The sequence below is a fragment of the Moschus berezovskii genome, chromosome 9, assembly GCF_049115385.1.
Source record: "Moschus berezovskii isolate FMDL1 chromosome 9, NW_MosBer_1.0, whole genome shotgun sequence".
NCBI classification, from domain to species: Eukaryota; Metazoa; Chordata; class Mammalia; order Artiodactyla; family Moschidae; genus Moschus; species Moschus berezovskii.
The window spans coordinates 57,744,556-57,751,744 of NC_142468.1; the positions used below are offsets into that span (position 1 = coordinate 57,744,556).

General features: G+C 38.7%; 1 long non-coding RNA gene across 3 annotated transcripts in view; it reads left to right on the forward strand.

The window, feature by feature from the left end:
• The window catches only part of LOC129563518 (uncharacterized), a 30,131-nt gene extending 28,730 nt beyond the window's left edge, over positions 1-1,401 (forward strand). For all 3 annotated transcript variants that reach the window (XR_016038218.1, XR_008687350.2, XR_008687349.2), the window contains one exon: positions 808-1,401. This is a non-coding gene — a long non-coding RNA (uncharacterized LOC129563518). The remainder of the gene's footprint in view (positions 1-807) is intronic.
• Positions 1,402-7,189: the final 5,788 nt, after the last annotated feature.

Consider the following 7,189-nt stretch of genomic DNA (forward strand, 5'->3'; position numbering starts at 1 on the left):
AGGGGTGAATGGAGCAGTGATTGTGTGGGTGCCCTGAGTGGGTGTGAAATGGACGGAATGTTCCATTGTCCCCTCAGGTGTCCCAATCCCTGTTCTTTCATAGAGTGAGTACAGTTGGCCCACCATATCCACAGGTTCCATATCCAGGGATCAACCAATCTTGGATTGAAAATATTTGGAAAAAAAGTTCCAAAAAGCAAAACAGGACTCTGCTGTGTGCCACAACTGTTTACATAGCATTTACATTGTTTCAGATATTGTAAGTAATCTAGAGATGGTTTAAAGTATATGGGAGGACACCAGCAGGTTATTTGCAAATGCTTTGACGTTTTATGTAAGGGACCTGAGCATCTGTGGATTCCGGTGTCCACTAAAGGTCCTGGAACCAATACCCCATGAATCCTGAGGGACAGCTGTATCTCTGCCCTCTATTTTTATTGTCTCACAAATACACATCTCTGTTTTGATGTCCAGGTAGAGATTCCTAACCTCAGGATCCAAAAACAAGTCTAGAGTTTTTAGTATATTGTACATATTTAACAGAAGTGAAGCTTAAAAATATGTCATCAAGCTCAGTTTTGTGATTCATTAGAACACTGTTCAGCAAACTTCGGCTTGTGGACCAAATTTGTCCAGCTGCCTTTAATTTTTACAGTCAGCCAGCCGAGAATGGTTTTTACATTTTTATTTATTTTACTAATTCTTAGCTTGGAGTATTGTTGATTTACAGTGTTGTGTTTGTTAGTTTCTGCTGTATAGCAAAGTGAGTCTGTTATAATGACTTGTATCTTACTTTTCTGAGAATAGAGTCCAGTGGGTTACCACATGAGCCAACATGGATAAACCTCAAAAACCTGACCCTGAAGATAAAAAGCAAGTTGGAGTTGCATATGGATGATTCACTTTACATAAAATTGTAAAACTTCAGAGCTGTATATTCATGTGAACATACATGGAAATGATAAACACCAATTAGCAACAGTGACTCCATCTGGAGGCAGAGGGAGGAGAATGCTATTGAGGAGGGGCTTTCATTTTATCTGTAATAATCTTGATATGTATTTTTTATCCTTTTTGTAGACTGGAAATATTTCACAATAAAAATGCTTTAACAGATCCTTTTCTCCAGCTTATTTATCTGTAACTCCATTTTGCTTTCAAGATTTTGAATCATTTTCACCATCAAAATTTGAAATTCTTTGTCAGAACACTGGATTCTTGTATTCCACTTGGTCGTGGAGTATCTCTTCCCAGCTACTCCAGCAAGGCGCAGCCGCTGTACCTTGCCTTGGACGAGGGGTATCTCCTCAAGGCCGCCCCTCCTGCTTTGAATGTGGATCGGCTCCTCTCGGCCCTCCAGTGCCCAAGCGGCCACTGCCTCCTGGACGTGGTGCAGCTCCTCTCGGCCACCGCCCTAACCCTGGGTGCGGGGTGGCTCCTCTCAGCCACGATTCTGCACGTGGTCAGTTGCGCCGGAGCCGGGCGTCTCTCGCGTCTGCGCCGCAGGAGCCGGGCGTCTCTCGCGTCTCCACATTTTCATTTCTGATGCTCAAGATAATTGTAGCTGTTTTTAATATTTAAAATGAGAAAAAAAACCCAAACATTTAATTTTCAATAGATTTTGTTGTATAATACCTTTGCTCTGTTTAATGTTCTAAATTTTTGCTAAAATATCATAGCATTATTTTAGAGGAGGACAGCTTCATGAATTTTACTACATATATAAATAAAGAAGCTATGTATTGTTCTATTCTACCACTAAAAAAATAAAATAAAAATGCTTTAACAACAAAAGAAGGTGCTTTAAAATGCATGCTTTTCACACAATGTTTAAGTAGTTGAAAGAAAAGAAAGAGAGTGAAGTCACTCTGTCATGTCGAACTCTCTGTGACCCCATGGACTGTAGCCCACCAGGCTCTTCCATCTGGAATTTTCTAGGCAAGAGTACTGGAGTGGGTTGCCATTTCCTTCCCCAGGGGATCTTCCTGACCCAGGGATAGAACCCTGGTCTCCCACATTGCAGGGAGACACTTTACCATCTGAGCCACCAGGGAATCCTGGATGGTTGAAGAGACAGCGTATATTTTTTATGTATATTTGTTTCATTTGCCTAATAATAATTTTGCAAATTCCCAGACTGTCCTAAAAAGCCCATTTCTTTTTTTCCCCCATGGGCTAGAGCTAGCTTTTTTATTATTTAAATTTTCTTTTTACATTTTAATTGAAAAATGGCTGACATACAATATTATGACCATTTCAGGTATATAATATAGTGATTTGATATTTACATACATTATGAAATGATCACCACCACAAGTCTAGTAACCATCCCTATGCAAAGTTACTACAGTATTATTGACCATATTCCTTATGCCATATATTACATCCCCATGGCTTATTTATCTTATAACTGGAGATATATACTTCTTAATTCCTTCACCTGTTTCACCCACCCCTCACCATCCCTCCCCTCTGGCAGCTGCCTGTTTATTCTCTGTATCTATGAGTCTATTTTTGCTTCATTTTATTTGTTTTTTAGATTCTACATAATAAGTGATATCATAGTGTTTGCCTTTCTCTGTCTGACTTATAATACACTCTAAATCAGTCCACTGTTGTTGCAGATGGCAAGAGTCCTTTTTTTTTTCAATAGCTGATAATTATACTGGAATAATTAATATTCCATTGTGTGTGACACACACACACACACACACACACACACACACACACACACACACACACACACACACACACACACACACACACACACACACACACACCACACACCCCCGCCCCGACATCTTGATCCATTCATCTATGGATTGACACTTAAGTTGCTTTCATATCTTGGCTTTTTGAATAATACTGCAATGAATGTTGAGACTTCCCTGTAGCTCAGGTGGTAAAGAATCTGCCTGAAGTGCAGGAGACCTGGGTTCAACCCCTGGTCAGAAGGATCTTGTGGAGTAGAAAATGGCAACCCACTCCAGTATTCTTGCCCAGAGAATTCCATGGACAGAGGAGCCTGGTGTCCTACAGTCTATAGGGTCCCAAAGAGTTGGACGTGACTAAGCGACACACACACACACATCTTTTCAAATTAGTGTTTTTGTCTTCTTTTCCAGGAGTGAAATTTCTGGGTCAGATAGCAGTTATATTTTTAATTATTTGAGGAATATTCATACTGTTTTCCGTACTAGATGCACAAATTTACAATTCTACCAACAGTGTACAAGGGTTCCCTTGTCTCTGCACCCTCGTCAGCATTTGTTATTTGCTGTTTTCTTGATGATAGTCATTCTGACAAGCGTGAGATGCTATCTCATTGTAGTTTTGATTTGCATTTGCCTGATGATTGATAAGTATAAATACCTGGAGTAACAGGCAAATTTGGCCTTGGAGTACAGAATGAAGCAGGGCAAAGGCTAATAGAGTTTTGCCATGAGAATGCACTGGTCATAGCAAACACCCTCTTCCAACAACACAAGAGACATGGACATCACCAGATGGTCAATACCAAAATCAGATTGATTATATTCTTTGCAGCCAAAGATGGAGAAGCTCTATACAGTCATCAAAAACAAAACTGGGAGCTGATTGTGGCTCAGATCGTGAACTCCTTATTGCAAAATTCTGACTTAAATTGAAGAAAAGAGTGAAAACCACTAGACCATTCAGGTATGACCTAAATCAAGTCCCTTACGATTATGCAGTGGAAGTGACAAATAGATTCAAGGGATTAGATCTGATAGAGTGCCTGAAGAACTATGGGTAGAGGTTCGTGACATTGTAAAGGAGGCAGTAATCAAGACCATCCCCAAGAAAGAGATGCAAAAAGGCAAAATGGTTTTCTGAGGAGGCCTTACAAATAGCCATGAAAAGAAGAGAAGTGAAAGGCAAAGGAAAAAAGGAAAGATATACCCATTTGAATGCAGAGTTCCAAAGAACAGCAACAAGACATAAGAAAGTCTTCCTCAGTGATCAGTCCAAAGAAATAGAGGAAAACAATAGAATGGGAAAGACTAGAGATCTCTTCAAGAAAATTAGAGATACCAAGGAAATATTTCATGCAAAGATAGGCACAATAAAGGACAGAAATGGCATGGACCTAACAGAAGCAGAAGATATTAAGAAGAGGTGGCAAGAATACACAGAAGAACTGTACAAAAAAGATCTTCACGACCCAGATAACCACGATGGTGTGATCACTCACCTAGAGCCAGACATCCTGGAATGCAAACTCAAGTGGGCCTTAGGAAGTATCACTACAAACAAAGCTAGTGGAGGTGATGGAATTCCAGTTTAGCTGTTTCAAATCCTAAAAGATGATACTGTGAAAGTGCTGCACTCAATATGCCAGCAAATTTGGAAAACTCAGCAGTGGCCACAGGACTGGAAAAGGTCAGTTTTCATTCCAATCCCAAAGAAAGGCAATGCCCAAAATGCTCAAACTACCACACAATTGCACTCATCTCACATGCTAGCAAAGTCATGCTTAAAATTCTCCAAGCCAGGCTTCAGCAATATGTGAACCGTGAACTTCCAGATGTTCAAGCTGGTTTTAGAAAAGGCAGAGGAACCAGAGATCAAATTGCCAACATCTGTTGGATCATCAAAAAAGTGAGAGAGTTCCAGAAAAATATCTACTTATGATTTATTGACTATGCCAAAAACTTTGACTGTGTGGATCACAACAAACTGTGAAACATTCTGAAAGAGATGGGAATACCAGACCACCTGACCTGCCTCCTGAGAAATCTGTATGCAGGTCATGAAGCAACAGTTAGAACTGTACATGGAACAACAGACCAGTTCCAAATAGGAAAAGGAGTACATCAAGGCTGTATATTGTCACCCTGCTTATTTAACTTATATAAAGAGTACATCATGAGAAACGCTGGGCTGGAGGAAGCACAAGCTGGAATCAAGATTGCCGGGAGAAATATCAATAACCTCAGATATGCAGATAACACCACCCTTAAGGCAGAAAGCAAAGAAGAACTAAAGAGCCTCTTGACGAAAGTGAAACAGAAGAGTGAAAAAGTTGGCTTAAAACTCAACATTCAGAAAACTAAGATCATGGCATCTGGTCCCATCACTTTGTGGCAAATAGATGGGGAAACAGTGGAAACAGTGTCAGACTTTATTTTTGGGGACTCCAAAATCACTGCAGATGGTGACTGTAGCCATGAAATTAAAAGATGTTTGCTCTTTGGAAGAAAAGTTATGACCAACCCAGACAGCATATTAAAAAGCAGAGACATTATTTTGCCAACAAAGGTCTGTCTAGTCAAAGCTATTGTTTTTCCAGTAGTCATGTGTGGATGTGAGAGTTGGACTATAAAGAAAGATAAGTGCCGAAGAATTGATATTTTTGAACTGTAGTGTTGGAGAAGACTCTTGAAAGTCCCTTGGACTTCAAGGAGATCCAACAAGTCCATCCTAAAGGAAATCAGTCCTGTATATTCATTAGAAGGACTGATGCTGAAGCTGAAACTCCAATATTTTGGCCACCTGATGTGAAGAACTAACTCATTTGAAAAGACCCTGATGCTTGAAAGATTGGAGGTAGGAGGAGAAGGGGACAACAGAGGATGAGGTCGTTGGATAGCAATACCGACTCAATGGACAGAAGTTTGAGTAGGCTCCAGGAGTTGGTGATGGACACCGAAGCCTGGCATGCTGCAGTCCATGGGGTCGCAAAGACTTGGACCCGACTGAGTGACTGATCTGTACTGAACTGATAATTGATAATGCTGAACATCTTTCCATATGCCAGTTGGCCATCTGTATGTCTTCTTTGGACCATCTATTCAGATCTTCTGCCCATTTTTTTAAATGCATTGTTTGGTTTTTTGATGTTGAATTTTATGAGTTCTTAGTATATTTTGGATATTAACCCCTTATTGAGCACATTATTTTAAACATCTTTTCCCATTCAGTAAGCTGCCTTTTTGTTTTGTTGATAGTTTCCTTTGCTGTGCAAAAGTTTTTTAGTTTGATGAAATCCTATTTGTTTAGTTTTTGCTTTAGGAGACAGATCCAAAAAATATTACTAGACCAATGTCAAATAGCTTACTGCTTATGTTTTCTTCTAGTTTTATGGTTTCAGGTCTTACATTTAAGACTTTCATCCATGATGGATTTATTTTTGTGAATGCTATGAGAGAGTAGTCCAATTTGATTCTTTTGTTATGTAGCTGTCCAGTTTTCTTAACACCATTTATTAAAGAGCCTATATTTTTCTCCTTGTATATTCTTGCCTCCTCTATCATAGATTAATTGGTCATGTAAGTGTTGTTTCATTTCTGGGCTCACTATTCTGTTCCATGGATCTGTATGTCTGTGTTTGTGCTAGTACCACACTGTCTTGATGACTGTAGCTTAGTAGTGTAGTTTGAGATCAGGGAGCATAATATCTTTAGCTTTGCTCTTATTTTTCTAAAGATTGATTTGGCTATTCGGGGTCTTTTGTGTTTCCATACAAATTTTAGAACTATTTGTTTTAGTTCTATGAAAAATTCCATTTGGTATTTTTATAGGGATTGCATTGAATCTGTGGATTTGCCTTGGGTAATATGATCATTTTAGCCTCTGATTCTTCCAATCTGAGCACTCTGTATCTTTCCATTTATTTGTGTTATCTTCAATTTCTGTTATTAATGTCATATAGCTTTCCAAGTACAGGTGTTACCTCAGTGGTTAGATTTATTTCTAGGTAGTTTTTTTTTTTTGATGTGGTTGTAGGTAAGACTGTTTTCTTATTTTCTTTTTCTGATAGTTTGTTATTAGTGTATAGAAATGCAACAGATTTCTGTATATTAATTTTGTATCCTATAATTTTACTGCATTTGTTTATTCTAATAGTTCTTTGTGGCATCTTTAGGATTTTCCATATGTAATATAATGGCATCTACAAACAATGACAGTTTTACTTCCTTTCCAATTGGATTCCTCTTATTTCTTTTTCTTTTCTGACTGCTATGCCTAGGACTTCTAATATTATGCTGATTGAAAGTGGCAAGAGTGGTCACCCATGTTCCTGACCTTAGAAAGAAATTTTTCAGCTTTTCCCCATTTAGTATGATGTTGGCTGTGGATTTGTCATAATGAACTTCATTATGTTGAAGTATGTTCCCTCCATATGCACTTTGTTGAAAGTTTTTTTTTTTAATACCACAAATGGATG